At 50.4% G+C, this 14,491-nt stretch overlaps 4 non-coding genes and 2 pseudogenes across 4 annotated transcripts; all 6 read left to right on the forward strand.

Moving 5' to 3' along the window:
• The first annotated feature begins 964 nt into the window (after nucleotides 1-964).
• LOC142252653 (U2 spliceosomal RNA) lies at nucleotides 965-1,155 on the forward strand. Its single transcript, XR_012726022.1, has one exon. It is a non-coding gene; the product is annotated as a U2 spliceosomal RNA (small nuclear RNA).
• A 1,388-nt stretch (nucleotides 1,156-2,543) lies between these two features.
• Nucleotides 2,544-2,734, forward strand: LOC142252654 (U2 spliceosomal RNA). The gene has a single exon (XR_012726023.1). It is a non-coding gene; the product is annotated as a U2 spliceosomal RNA (small nuclear RNA).
• Nucleotides 2,735-4,122: 1,388 nt separating this feature from the next.
• On the forward strand, nucleotides 4,123-4,212 carry LOC142253602 (U2 spliceosomal RNA; annotated as a pseudogene).
• Nucleotides 4,213-9,652: 5,440 nt separating this feature from the next.
• Nucleotides 9,653-9,859, forward strand: LOC142253047 (U2 spliceosomal RNA; annotated as a pseudogene).
• Nucleotides 9,860-11,247: 1,388 nt separating this feature from the next.
• LOC142252655 (U2 spliceosomal RNA) lies at nucleotides 11,248-11,438 on the forward strand. The gene has a single exon (XR_012726024.1). It is a non-coding gene; the product is annotated as a U2 spliceosomal RNA (small nuclear RNA).
• Nucleotides 11,439-12,826: 1,388 nt separating this feature from the next.
• On the forward strand, nucleotides 12,827-13,017 carry LOC142252656 (U2 spliceosomal RNA). The gene has a single exon (XR_012726025.1). It is a non-coding gene; the product is annotated as a U2 spliceosomal RNA (small nuclear RNA).
• The last annotated feature ends 1,474 nt before the right edge of the window (nucleotides 13,018-14,491 follow it).

A 14,491-nucleotide genomic window follows, 5' to 3' on the forward strand; every position in this document is an offset into this window, starting at 1 on the left:
GTAATGATGATCTCTTTAGTAGTCTGTTGGCGCCCTCTCCTGGAGGAATAGTTTGCTTGCTCTTGGACATTCTAAAAGAGAGGTCATGATAGACATTGAGCTTCTGAGCTCAATTGGGGACAGTCATGGGTGATGAATGTTTGCAACCTGCTGCAAAGCCTCATACCGCAATATAAGGAACGTCAAATACTAAGAAAGGGCGGCCTATGAAAGAATTACTACTTTCAATAAGTACACTTAAACGGCTAATTGGGAATAGAAAAACTGTAAAAAGCCCTCTGAGAAAGCCCCCCTCTAACCTTTGATAGTAAGTTTTTCTGTAGTCTGCCTGTTGATGTATTTTCCGTTTGAACTGTGCACAACATGAAGAGACGGAACACTGGCGGCTTGTCACAATGCCCCCGCTGACATCACAATAGCGCTGCTGCCTAGAAAACAAGCTGCGCAGCAGAAGTTGTTCTTTGGGTGGGAGGGTGGGCTAGTGTAAGGAGGAGGCAAGCTCTTTTTTTCCCGGGTGGTAGGGGGATGACAGGAGAAGGGATGCGGGTGGTGAGAAGGGTACAGAGGGCAGGGTTTGGGGGCTGGGAAGGAAAGGGAAAAGATTAGGGTTTGGGGATGATGAAAGGGCTTTCTACGGGTAAGGATGGCAAAGGGTGGCAGTGACGGAAAGTCAGGCAACCTGTCCTGTCCGTCTTTTTGTATCGTGAATTGGAAAGACTGCAAGGGGGAGGGGAGTTGCTTGCGCCCTAAAGGAGGAGTTATTCAGATTCATTGCAGTGGGGGGCGGCGGCTGCAAAACGCACCATTCTTCTTGTTTTTGCTCTGCAAAGCAGCCTTTTCAAGGGTTGGCTTGGGTGACAAAATGTCTTCTGTAGGCGTGGGTTTGTCTCCCTCTCGCTCTCTCTCCCTAAGATGTGTCCGGCATAGGCCAGGGTGCCACTCGAGGCCCAAACCAATTCTGGTTATCGCTTCTCGGCCTTTTGGCTAAGATCAAGTGTAGTATCTGTTCTTATCAGTTTAATATCTGATACGTCCCCTATCTGGGGACCATATATTAAATGGATTTTTAGAACAGGGAGATGGAAAAAGAGCTTGCTCTGTCCACTCCACGCATTGACCTGGTATTGCAGTACCTCCAGGACCGGTGCACCCCTTCTTAACCCAGTTTCCAAAAGCAGAACTCAATTCACCTGATTCATATTAGCCCGGTTTAATGAATTGGAAGAAAGCATACGTCTTCATATGCACCTCAATTTGGCCCATTCACTTTTCACACTTCCTCCTTTTGTTTTTTATCTTTCACACTTTTGACTTTCTTTATTCATCCAAATAGCAAACTCATCACCACTCAACCTGACCAACTCGGCTATGTCCCGTGCTGCAGTTCTCTGTCTTATCTAGATCATTTGCAATTGAATGGAATAGATCCCTTTTGGACAAAGTGGATTCACCTGCTGCTGCAGTGACCACAGGTGTGATAAGATCTAGAATTGGCATCTGGTGCGATCTCTCCGCTTCCACTCCAAAGAAAGTTACCTGTTTATTCCTATCATGCATTGGTTTTTGGGGTTTTCTTTGAGTAATGATGATCTCTTTAGTAGTCTGTTGGCGCCCTCTCCTGGAGGAATAGTTTGCTTGCTCTTGGACATTCTAAAAGAGAGGTCATGATAGACATTGAGCTTCTGAGCTCAATTGGGGACAGTCATGGGTGATGAATGTTTGCAACCTGCTGCAAAGCCTCATACCGCAATATAAGGAACGTCAAATACTAAGAAAGGGCGGCCTATGAAAGAATTACTACTTTCAATAAGTACACTTAAACGGCTAATTGGGAATAGAAAAACTGTAAAAAGCCCTCTGAGAAAGCCCCCCTCTAACCTTTGATAGTAAGTTTTTCTGTAGTCTGCCTGTTGATGTATTTTCCGTTTGAACTGTGCACAACATGAAGAGACGGAACACTGGCGGCTTGTCACAATGCCCCCGCTGACATCACAATAGCGCTGCTGCCTAGAAAACAAGCTGCGCAGCAGAAGTTGTTCTTTGGGTGGGAGGGTGGGCTAGTGTAAGGAGGGGGCAAGCTCTTTTTTTCCCGGGTGGTAGGGGGATGACAGGAGAAGGGATGCGGGTGGTGAGAAGGGTACAGAGGGCAGGGTTTGGGGGCTGGGAAGGAAAGGGAAAAGATTAGGGTTTGGGGATGATGAAAGGGCTTTCTACGGGTAAGGATGGCAAAGGGTGGCAGTGACGGAAAGTCAGGCAACCTGTCCTGTCCGTCTTTTTGTATCGTGAATTGGAAAGACTGCAAGGGGGAGGGGAGTTGCTTGCGCCCTAAAGGAGGAGTTATTCAGATTCATTGCAGTGGGGGGCGGCGGCTGCAAAACGCACCATTCTTCTTGTTTTTGCTCTGCAAAGCAGCCTTTTCAAGGGTTGGCTTGGGTGACAAAATGTCTTCTGTAGGCGTGGGTTTGTCTCCCTCTCGCTCTCTCTCCCTAAGATGTGTCCGGCATAGGCCAGGGTGCCACTCGAGGCCCAAACCAATTCTGGTTATCGCTTCTCGGCCTTTTGGCTAAGATCAAGTGTAGTATCTGTTCTTATCAGTTTAATATCTGATACGTCCCCTATCTGGGGACCATATATTAAATGGATTTTTAGAACAGGGAGATGGAAAAAGAGCTTGCTCTGTCCACTCCACGCATTGACCTGGTATTGCAGTACCTCCAGGACCGGTGCACCCCTTCTTAACCCAGTTTCCAAAAGCAGAACTCAATTCACCTGATTCATATTAGCCCGGTTTAATGAATTGGAAGAAAGCATACGTCTTCATATGCACCTCAATTTGGCCCATTCACTTTTCACACTTCCTCCTTTTGTTTTTTATCTTTCACACTTTTGACTTTCTTTATTCATCCAAATAGCAAACTCATCACCACTCAACCTGACCAACTCGGCTATGTCCCGTGCTGCAGTTCTCTGTCTTATCTAGATCATTTGCAATTGAATGGAATAGATCCCTTTTGGACAAAGTGGATTCACCTGCTGCTGCAGTGACCACAGGTGTGATAAGATCTAGAATTGGCATCTGGTGCGATCTCTCCGCTTCCACTCCAAAGAAAGTTACCTGTTTATTCCTATCATGCATTGGTTTTTGGGGTTTTCTTTGAGTAATGATGATCTCTTTAGTAGTCTGTTGGCGCCCTCTCCTGGAGGAATAGTTTGCTTGCTCTTGGACATTCTAAAAGAGAGGTCATGATAGACATTGAGCTTCTGAGCTCAATTGGGGACAGTCATGGGTGATGAATGTTTGCAACCTGCTGCAAAGCCTCATACCGCAATATAAGGAACGTCAAATACTAAGAAAGGGCGGCCTATGAAAGAATTACTACTTTCAATAAGTACACTTAAACGGCTAATTGGGAATAGAAAAACTGTAAAAAGCCCTCTGAGAAAGCCCCCCTCTAACCTTTGATAGTAAGTTTTTCTGTAGTCTGCCTGTTGATGTATTTTCCGTTTGAACTGTGCACAACATGAAGAGACGGAACACTGGCGGCTTGTCACAATGCCCCCGCTGACATCACAATAGCGCTGCTGCCTAGAAAACAAGCTGCGCAGCAGAAGTTGTTCTTTGGGTGGGAGGGTGGGCTAGTGTAAGGAGGGGGCAAGCTCTTTTTTTCCCGGGTGGTAGGGGGATGACAGGAGAAGGGATGCGGGTGGTGAGAAGGGTACAGAGGGCAGGGTTTGGGGGCTGGGAAGGAAAGGGAAAAGATTAGGGTTTGGGGATGATGAAAGGGCTTTCTACGGGTAAGGATGGCAAAGGGTGGCAGTGACGGAAAGTCAGGCAACCTGTCCTGTCCGTCTTTTTGTATCGTGAATTGGAAAGACTGCAAGGGGGAGGGGAGTTGCTTGCGCCCTAAAGGAGGAGTTATTCAGATTCATTGCAGTGGGGGGCGGCGGCTGCAAAACGCACCATTCTTCTTGTTTTTGCTCTGCAAAGCAGCCTTTTCAAGGGTTGGCTTGGGTGACAAAATGTCTTCTGTAGGCGTGGGTTTGTCTCCCTCTCGCTCTCTCTCCCTAAGATGTGTCCGGCATAGGCCAGGGTGCCACTCGAGGCCCAAACCAATTCTGGTTATCGCTTCTCGGCCTTTTGGCTAAGATCAAGTGTAGTATCTGTTCTTATCAGAACAAACTGAGCTAGCTACACTTGACGAGATACGATCAGGGAGACGAGCTCCGAAGCCCAGCCGAGACCGGAAGAGGGAGATCGGACGGAAGAAGAGCTTGGCAGAAAGAAGCAAGAAGACGAAGGCTCGGAGAAGACTTGGGGAGACCAGAGGAACTTCGAGGAGGAACACAGCGGGAGAAGACACCCGGAGAAGAATCCAAGATCCAGCTCCGGGAACTCAAGCAGGAACCAGCCATGGCAAGCAAGCCAGAGAAGGCAGCCAAGAAGGCTCAGGACCCAGGGACCTCCAGGAAGGCTCATCCAGAGGCTTCTTCGGCCCAAGAGGCCCCTACCTCCGACGCCAGCCAGCCGGAGGGAGCCCGGACGCCGCCTGAAAAGGCTCCAACCCTGGAGCCTTGGATGCGGCAGACGGTCGCCCTGAAGCTAAAGGCGGTGGATGGTAGGTTGCCGGACATGTCCAGCGACGTGTTCTGCAAGAAGATGATTCTGGATCAGGGCTTCTCCAGGGCGGAAACCCTGAGTGTCCAGACCTTCATGACTGGCATTTTTCTGGTAACCTTTGCCACGGTGAATGCCTGCAGGAGATACTGGGAGGCGATGAACGCAGCGATGCCGGACTCCCCTTTTCATTCTTTTTTAGGATCCTGTCCTATACAGAGGGATGAGAAGAGGATCACGGTCTCCATGCGGAACCCGCACACCCCAGGAAGAGACATCTCCACGTTCCTGGGACGTCTCTGCACAGTGGTGAGGGAGCCATCCCACATCCTTAACGGCAACGGATTCTGGACGGGTAAGTGGTCAGTAACTGTTCGACTCTACAGGGAACCAGCATCCGAGGATGGTCTCCAGCACCTGCCCCCGACATTCTCTCTGGGAAACTCCTTTGGTCTCATCTACTACCCGGACATGCCACACAACTGCAGGAAATGTGGCGGGAAAGGGCATTCGATGAAGACCTGCAAGGAGGACGCCTGCAGGGTTTGCCGGGTGACGGGACACAGCTCCAAGGACTGCCCAAAGAAGAAGACTTGCAACCTATGTGGACAGGCGGACCACCTTTACAAGGACTGCCCACAGCGGGAGAAATCCTGGGCAAGGGTTGCCGCGGTGACCCAGTATCGGGTAGTCACAGCTTCGTCGACCAAGGCAGCTACGACCAAGGCCACAGAGGCCAAGGACAAGGCGGCCAAGAACCCGGCGACCGTGGCTCCAGCCGATGCCCCAGCAGCCACGGAGTCCAGGAAAAAGGGTAAGAAAACTGTTGCCCCCTCCCTGGTCCCCCCCCCTGTCACCCCTGTCCAAACCCCTCCCCCCCCGGCCAACCCTACTGAGGATTCCACTACCTCCACCTCATTTCCCTACTCCTCAGTTGGTCTCCTCACCCCCCCCCCAAAGCCCACTCTCCCTCCCCAGACCATGAGAGCAGAGGACCTCAGCACTCTTGCACTTTTCACCGAGGAGGATTTTCCAGCTCTTGTCTCCTCAGGTACAGGCCAAAGGAAAAGGAAGGTGGAAGATAGTCCTGTCGCAGAACCTTCCAAGCTGTTCATTGTGGATCCCAATCCACCCCAGGAAGAGGAGGATGGCCTCCTCCCAGAACCGGACGTGTTGGAGCAGATGGTGGAGTCCCTTGTGGCCGAAGAAGAAATGGAGGAGTCGGAAGCCACGGAGGCACCATCCCTGCTCGATCAGCTAGAAGAAGAGGGTCTGCTGGAGATACCCTTACCAGCAGGTGCCAAAGAGGAAGAACCGCCCGACCGGAGTGGTAACTAAGGCACACCGCCTGCGCTAACTTTCTCTTTCCTCCAATGACTGCTAACATTAACACCTTTTCCATTAATGTTAGGAGCATCAGAGACAAGTTCCGACGCCAGACAATTTTTGCGTTCCTTAACACTCAGTCTAGTGATGTATTTTTCCTGCAGGAATGCTCCCTTCCCTCCTCTAGGTCCTTCAACCATCTGGCCAGGGAGTGGACCCATGGCCCATCCTACTGGTCCGGCGGAGGCGACTGTAGGTCCGCGGGGGTCGCCGTGCTGATCAGGGGAAGCGCCTTCACATTGGACTCTGTTCAGGAAATCGTCTGCGGCAGGTTACTGCTCGTGGATGGCACCTGGGCGGGAGAACCTGTCAGGTTCATCAATGTGTACGCTTCTCCTGTGAAGAGCGATCGACTGGAGCTCCTCCAAGCCCTGCGCCCTCAGCTCGCTACCGCCAGGACGGTAGTGATGGCCGGGGATTTCAACTGCCCGATTGAGGAGGATGGACGCAGTTCTGGAACGGCTGCCAAGTTGGACGTCACATCCAAACTGCTCATTGAGATGGTGACCGAAGCCTCTCTTGTGGACGTTGTTGGCTCCATCGGACACGGATCCGTGAACTATTCATGGTGCCGATCCGATGGCTCGCTGCGTTCCAGGATTGACTTTGTGTTTACCTCTCGGGCGGTTGGGCGGAGTGGGCACTCGATGGTCCCCTGCTTCTTCTCTGACCACAGAGCCATTCACTTTCAAGGTGTGCTGGGCCATGGCTTCCCCATTGGCCCGGGCTCCTGGAAGCTGAACTGCTCTCTGCTGGAAAAGGGTGAGATTCTGGAGGAGCTTAGAGCTGCCTACTCCACGTGGCGGGCCTACAAGGCGGGCTTCCAGTCTGTTTCTGACTGGTGAGAATACGTTAAACTCGAGTTCCGTTTCTTCTTTCAGGCAAAGAGTCAACAACAGGCGGGTCTGAAGAGGAGGGACTTCAGGAGACTCCAGCGTGAGCTGCGTTCCCTGCAGGACCTTCTTCGATGCGGCTGGGACGTGAGAGAGGAGCTGGAGGAGACTAAGAGGAGCCTGAAAAGGCACTTCGAGGAGGAGTCCGAGCGAATTGTCTTCCGTTCCAAAGTGGAGAACCTGGAGAAGGGTGAGAAATGTAACTCGTTCTTTTTCAGGAAACTCCACGCCGGTCACACGCCCATGAATGAACTACGAGACGAGAGTGGCAGCATGCGACGCGGGAAAGAGAACGTGATGAAGGTCGTCAGCGACTTCTACAGCGAACTCTACGCCCGCAAGACTACTGACCCCGAGGCCGCCGATAAGTTCCTGTCAGGTATCACTAACCATCTTGACCCTGCAGACGCGGCGGCCATGGATGTTCCTCTGACGGTGGACGAGCTGCTCTCGGCCGCCAAATCCTTTAGTTCTGGCAGGACACCGGGCAGTGACGGCCTCCCAGCAGAGCTCTATGTAGCGCTGGGAGACCTAATCTGTCCGGACCTGTTAGGGCTGTATGAGGAGATGGTGGTGGAGGGCAGAATGCCTCCATCTCTGAGGGAAGGAATGGTCACGATCCTGTACAAGCGTAAAGGAGAGAGGTGCGACCTGAAGAATTGGCGTCCCATCACCCTTCTGAACGTCGACTACAAGATCCTGGCCAAGACGATGGCAACGAGATTGAAGACTGTTATCGGACGGATCATCCACCCGGATCAGACCTGCGGCATCCCCGGACGTCGCATCGCAGACAGCCTGGCTCTCATGCGGGACACGGTCGAGTACATCAAAGCCCGCCGGGTGCACGCAGCCCTGATCTCGTTGGATCAGGAAAAGGCCTTCGACCGTGTTTCCCATGAGTTCCTGGGCAAAGCTCTGCACAGGTTAGGTTTGGGTAACATGTTTTGCTTGTATGTCCAACTAATGTATTTTGATATTCACAGCTCGGTGTTGGTAAACGGCTGGAAGACTGACCCCTTCCCGGTCCTCTCAGGGGTCAGACAAGGCTGTCCTCTGTCACCTCTTCTTTTTGTTTGTGTTATAGAACTCTTTGCAGAGGCTATCCGGCGGAATGGAGAGATCAGAGGGATCACCGCACCAGGACCAGAACGCTTCGAGGTCAAGTGCTCGCTCTACATGGACGACGTGACCGTCTTCTGCGCGGACCGGCGCTCAGTCGACACCCTCGTCCAGACCTGTGAGACCTTCGGACGGGCTTCGGGAGCCAAAGTCAACTGCGGGAAGTCGGAAGCCATGCTCTTCGGGGACTGGCAGCCGGCCTCTTCCGCCCCCTTCCCTTTCAGCATCCAGCCGGATTTCATCAAGGTTCTTGGAGTCTGGTTCGGGAAGGAAGGAGCAGCCCTCAAGTCCTGGGAGGAACGCTTGACCAAGATCACCCAACGGATCAGTCTGTGGAGCCTCAGACGCCTCACCTGTGAGGGCAAAGCACTGGTCCTGCGTAACGAGGTACTGCCCGTGCTGCAGTACACGGCCCAGGCCTGGCCCCCCCTTGCCACCGTGTGCAGGGCCATTACCAGGACGGTGTTTCGTTTTGTCTGGGGATCCAAGATGGACAGAGTAAAGCGGAGCATCATGTACAAGGATCCTCGCAAGGGTGGGAAGGGCGTACCCGATATCCCCACCCTCCTGCGATCCTCCTTCGTATGTGACTGCGTTCGCCGAACTCTGCGAGTCAAGAGAGGTTCCGCGGGTGGGTCCATGTCTCGCTTCTTCCTGCTCCCCCTTTGGAGACGGTTAGGCTGGGACAAGTGGGACAGCTCCTTCCCCTACAACTGGACGGCGCCATGGTTCTACGGAGACGTGGTTCGGTTTGTGAGGGAACACCAACTGGAGGGACTCAAGCCTGATTTGTGGAAGCCAAAGACTATCCACAAACTCATCAGAGCCAAGGACGAAATGGAGAACATTCCAGGACTTCATCACGACACACTGGAGACTGTTTGGACAAACGTGTCATCGGCTGGATTGACCAACGGGCACAAGGACTTGTCATGGATGGCGATACAGGGCGGACTGCCCGTCCGGTCATTCATGCACGCCCGGAACCTGTGCAAAACCCGGTACTGCCCAAGGTGCCCCTTCGTGGAGGAAACATCGCTGCACGCCTTTTGGGACTGCCGTTTCGCACAGCGCCTGTTGGTTGCCCTGGAGGATGACCTGAGGAACTCCGTCCCCAGAGGGAGCCTATCGTACCATTCCGTACTTTATGGACTCTTCCCTGGGACTCACACCGTTGGAGCCATCCAGGAGGCTTGGCGCCTTATGAACTGCTTTAAGGACGCTATTTGGGTCGCCAGGAACCGGCTCATCTTGAAGAGGGAGAGGATGTCTATCCAGGATTGCCGCAGGCTGATCCACAGCCTGCTCAGAGACTATTCCATCATGGACAGTCCGGACGACAGCGCCGAGGAGGAGGTTTAGACCTCTTCCATGCCCCCTCCCTCCTTTTCCCGTTATGTGCGTCTTTCAATAAAGCTTCGGGCCTGTGATTTCCCCACCCTATCCCCCTTTTCCCCTACCCCCATCCCCCAATCGCCGGTTCGTCGTTATTTATTGTCTAACTTTTTCTTTCAGCTTGAGTGTTATGGATAAGCATAGAAGCGTGATGTATAGTTTAGTGCGTCGTACTCTATGGCTATGTAAGAAGGATTGTATATTTCTGTGTGTACGGGGCTGCGGCACTGTACACGGTTTGTTACCTTTTTGTGAGTAGTGCATGATAATAAAGATGCTGTTAAATCAAAAAAAATCTGTTCTTATCAGTTTAATATCTGATACGTCCCCTATCTGGGGACCATATATTAAATGGATTTTTAGAACAGGGAGATGGAAAAAGAGCTTGCTCTGTCCACTCCACGCATTGACCTGGTATTGCAGTACCTCCAGGACCGGTGCACCCCTTCTTAACCCAGTTTCCAAAAGCAGAACTCAATTCACCTGATTCATATTAGCCCGGTTTAATGAATTGGAAGAAAGCATACGTCTTCATATGCACCTCAATTTGGCCCATTCACTTTTCACACTTCCTCCTTTTGTTTTTTATCTTTCACACTTTTGACTTTCTTTATTCATCCAAATAGCAAACTCATCACCACTCAACCTGACCAACTCGGCTATGTCCCGTGCTGCAGTTCTCTGTCTTATCTAGATCATTTGCAATTGAATGGAATAGATCCCTTTTGGACAAAGTGGATTCACCTGCTGCTGCAGTGACCACAGGTGTGATAAGATCTAGAATTGGCATCTGGTGCGATCTCTCCGCTTCCACTCCAAAGAAAGTTACCTGTTTATTCCTATCATGCATTGGTTTTTGGGGTTTTCTTTGAGTAATGATGATCTCTTTAGTAGTCTGTTGGCGCCCTCTCCTGGAGGAATAGTTTGCTTGCTCTTGGACATTCTAAAAGAGAGGTCATGATAGACATTGAGCTTCTGAGCTCAATTGGGGACAGTCATGGGTGATGAATGTTTGCAACCTGCTGCAAAGCCTCATACCGCAATATAAGGAACGTCAAATACTAAGAAAGGGCGGCCTATGAAAGAATTACTACTTTCAATAAGTACACTTAAACGGCTAATTGGGAATAGAAAAACTGTAAAAAGCCCTCTGAGAAAGCCCCCCTCTAACCTTTGATAGTAAGTTTTTCTGTAGTCTGCCTGTTGATGTATTTTCCGTTTGAACTGTGCACAACATGAAGAGACGGAACACTGGCGGCTTGTCACAATGCCCCCGCTGACATCACAATAGCGCTGCTGCCTAGAAAACAAGCTGCGCAGCAGAAGTTGTTCTTTGGGTGGGAGGGTGGGCTAGTGTAAGGAGGGGGCAAGCTCTTTTTTTCCCGGGTGGTAGGGGGATGACAGGAGAAGGGATGCGGGTGGTGAGAAGGGTACAGAGGGCAGGGTTTGGGGGCTGGGAAGGAAAGGGAAAAGATTAGGGTTTGGGGATGATGAAAGGGCTTTCTACGGGTAAGGATGGCAAAGGGTGGCAGTGACGGAAAGTCAGGCAACCTGTCCTGTCCGTCTTTTTGTATCGTGAATTGGAAAGACTGCAAGGGGGAGGGGAGTTGCTTGCGCCCTAAAGGAGGAGTTATTCAGATTCATTGCAGTGGGGGGCGGCGGCTGCAAAACGCACCATTCTTCTTGTTTTTGCTCTACAAAGCAGCCTTTTCAAGGGTTGGCTTGGGTGACAAAATGTCTTCTGTAGGCGTGGGTTTGTCTCCCTCTCGCTCTCTCTCCCTAAGATGTGTCCGGCATAGGCCAGGGTGCCACTCGAGGCCCAAACCAATTCTGGTTATCGCTTCTCGGCCTTTTGGCTAAGATCAAGTGTAGTATCTGTTCTTATCAGTTTAATATCTGATACGTCCCCTATCTGGGGACCATATATTAAATGGATTTTTAGAACAGGGAGATGGAAAAAGAGCTTGCTCTGTCCACTCCACGCATTGACCTGGTATTGCAGTACCTCCAGGACCGGTGCACCCCTTCTTAACCCAGTTTCCAAAAGCAGAACTCAATTCACCTGATTCATATTAGCCCGGTTTAATGAATTGGAAGAAAGCATACGTCTTCATATGCACCTCAATTTGGCCCATTCACTTTTCACACTTCCTCCTTTTGTTTTTTATCTTTCACACTTTTGACTTTCTTTATTCATCCAAATAGCAAACTCATCACCACTCAACCTGACCAACTCGGCTATGTCCCGTGCTGCAGTTCTCTGTCTTATCTAGATCATTTGCAATTGAATGGAATAGATCCCTTTTGGACAAAGTGGATTCACCTGCTGCTGCAGTGACCACAGGTGTGATAAGATCTAGAATTGGCATCTGGTGCGATCTCTCCGCTTCCACTCCAAAGAAAGTTACCTGTTTATTCCTATCATGCATTGGTTTTTGGGGTTTTCTTTGAGTAATGATGATCTCTTTAGTAGTCTGTTGGCGCCCTCTCCTGGAGGAATAGTTTGCTTGCTCTTGGACATTCTAAAAGAGAGGTCATGATAGACATTGAGCTTCTGAGCTCAATTGGGGACAGTCATGGGTGATGAATGTTTGCAACCTGCTGCAAAGCCTCATACCGCAATATAAGGAACGTCAAATACTAAGAAAGGGCGGCCTATGAAAGAATTACTACTTTCAATAAGTACACTTAAACGGCTAATTGGGAATAGAAAAACTGTAAAAAGCCCTCTGAGAAAGCCCCCCTCTAACCTTTGATAGTAAGTTTTTCTGTAGTCTGCCTGTTGATGTATTTTCCGTTTGAACTGTGCACAACATGAAGAGACGGAACACTGGCGGCTTGTCACAATGCCCCCGCTGACATCACAATAGCGCTGCTGCCTAGAAAACAAGCTGCGCAGCAGAAGTTGTTCTTTGGGTGGGAGGGTGGGCTAGTGTAAGGAGGGGGCAAGCTCTTTTTTTCCCGGGTGGTAGGGGGATGACAGGAGAAGGGATGCGGGTGGTGAGAAGGGTACAGAGGGCAGGGTTTGGGGGCTGGGAAGCAAAGGGAAAAGATTAGGGTTTGGGGATGATGAAAGGGCTTTCTACGGGTAAGGATGGCAAAGGGTGGCAGTGACGGAAAGTCAGGCAACCTGTCCTGTCCGTCTTTTTGTATCGTGAATTGGAAAGACTGCAAGGGGGAGGGGAGTTGCTTGCGCCCTAAAGGAGGAGTTATTCAGATTCATTGCAGTGGGGGGCGGCGGCTGCAAAACGCACCATTCTTCTTGTTTTTGCTCTGCAAAGCAGCCTTTTCAAGGGTTGGCTTGGGTGACAAAATGTCTTCTGTAGGCGTGGGTTTGTCTCCCTCTCGCTCTCTCTCCCTAAGATGTGTCCGGCATAGGCCAGGGTGCCACTCGAGGCCCAAACCAATTCTGGTTATCGCTTCTCGGCCTTTTGGCTAAGATCAAGTGTAGTATCTGTTCTTATCAGTTTAATATCTGATACGTCCCCTATCTGGGGACCATATATTAAATGGATTTTTAGAACAGGGAGATGGAAAAAGAGCTTGCTCTGTCCACTCCACGCATTGACCTGGTATTGCAGTACCTCCAGGACCGGTGCACCCCTTCTTAACCCAGTTTCCAAAAGCAGAACTCAATTCACCTGATTCATATTAGCCCGGTTTAATGAATTGGAAGAAAGCATACGTCTTCATATGCACCTCAATTTGGCCCATTCACTTTTCACACTTCCTCCTTTTGTTTTTTATCTTTCACACTTTTGACTTTCTTTATTCATCCAAATAGCAAACTCATCACCACTCAACCTGACCAACTCGGCTATGTCCCGTGCTGCAGTTCTCTGTCTTATCTAGATCATTTGCAATTGAATGGAATAGATCCCTTTTGGACAAAGTGGATTCACCTGCTGCTGCAGTGACCACAGGTGTGATAAGATCTAGAATTGGCATCTGGTGCGATCTCTCCGCTTCCACTCCAAAGAAAGTTACCTGTTTATTCCTATCATGCATTGGTTTTTGGGGTTTTCTTTGAGTAATGATGATCTCTTTAGTAGTCTGTTGGCGCCCTCTCCTGGAGGAATAGTTTTCTTGCTCTTGGACATTCTAAAAGAGAGGTCATGATAGACATTGAGCTTCTGAGCTCAATTGGGGACAGTCATGGGTGATGAATGTTTGCAACCTGCTGCAAAGCCTCATACCGCAATATAAGGAACGTCAAATACTAAGAAAGGGCGGCCTATGAAAGAATTACTACTTTCAATAAGTACACTTAAACGGCTAATTGGGAATAGAAAAACTGTAAAAAGCCCTCTGAGAAAGCCCCCCTCTAACCTTTGATAGTAAGTTTTTCTGTAGTCTGCCTGTTGATGTATTTTCCGTTTGAACTGTGCACAACATGAAGAGACGGAACACTGGCGGCTTGTCACAATGCCCCCGCTGACATCACAATAGCGCTGCTGCCTAGAAAACAAGCTGCGCAGCAGAAGTTGTTCTTTGGGTGGGAGGGTGGGCTAGTGTAAGGAGGGGGCAAGCTCTTTTTTTCCCGGGTGGTAGGGGGATGACAGGAGAAGGGATGCGGGTGGTGAGAAGGGTACAGAGGGCAGGGTTTGGGGGCTGGGAAGGAAAGGGAAAAGATTAGGGTTTGGGGATGATGAAAGGGCTTTCTACGGGTAAGGATGGCAAAGGGTGGCAGTGACGGAAAGTCAGGCAACCTGTCCTGTCCGTCTTTTTGTATCGTGAATTGGAAAGACTGCAAGGGGGAGGGGAGTTGCTTGCGCCCTAAAGGAGGAGTTATTCAGATTCATTGCAGTGGGGGGCGGCGGCTGCAAAACGCACCATTCTTCTTGTTTTTGCTCTGCAAAGCAGCCTTTTCAAGGGTTGGCTTGGGTGACAAAATGTCTTCTGTAGGCGTGGGTTTGTCTCCCTCTCGCTCTCTCTCCCTAAGATGTGTCCGGCATAGGCCAGGGTGCCACTCGAGGCCCAAACCAATTCTGGTTATCGCTTCTCGGCCTTTTGGCTAAGATCAAGTGTAGTGTTGTTCGAAGAGGTGGTTTAAGCTCCAGGCCACCTTAGTACAATGATA

The sequence above is a fragment of the Anomaloglossus baeobatrachus genome, chromosome 9 (genome assembly GCF_048569485.1).
Source record: "Anomaloglossus baeobatrachus isolate aAnoBae1 chromosome 9, aAnoBae1.hap1, whole genome shotgun sequence".
NCBI lineage: Eukaryota > Metazoa > Chordata > Amphibia > Anura > Aromobatidae > Anomaloglossus > Anomaloglossus baeobatrachus.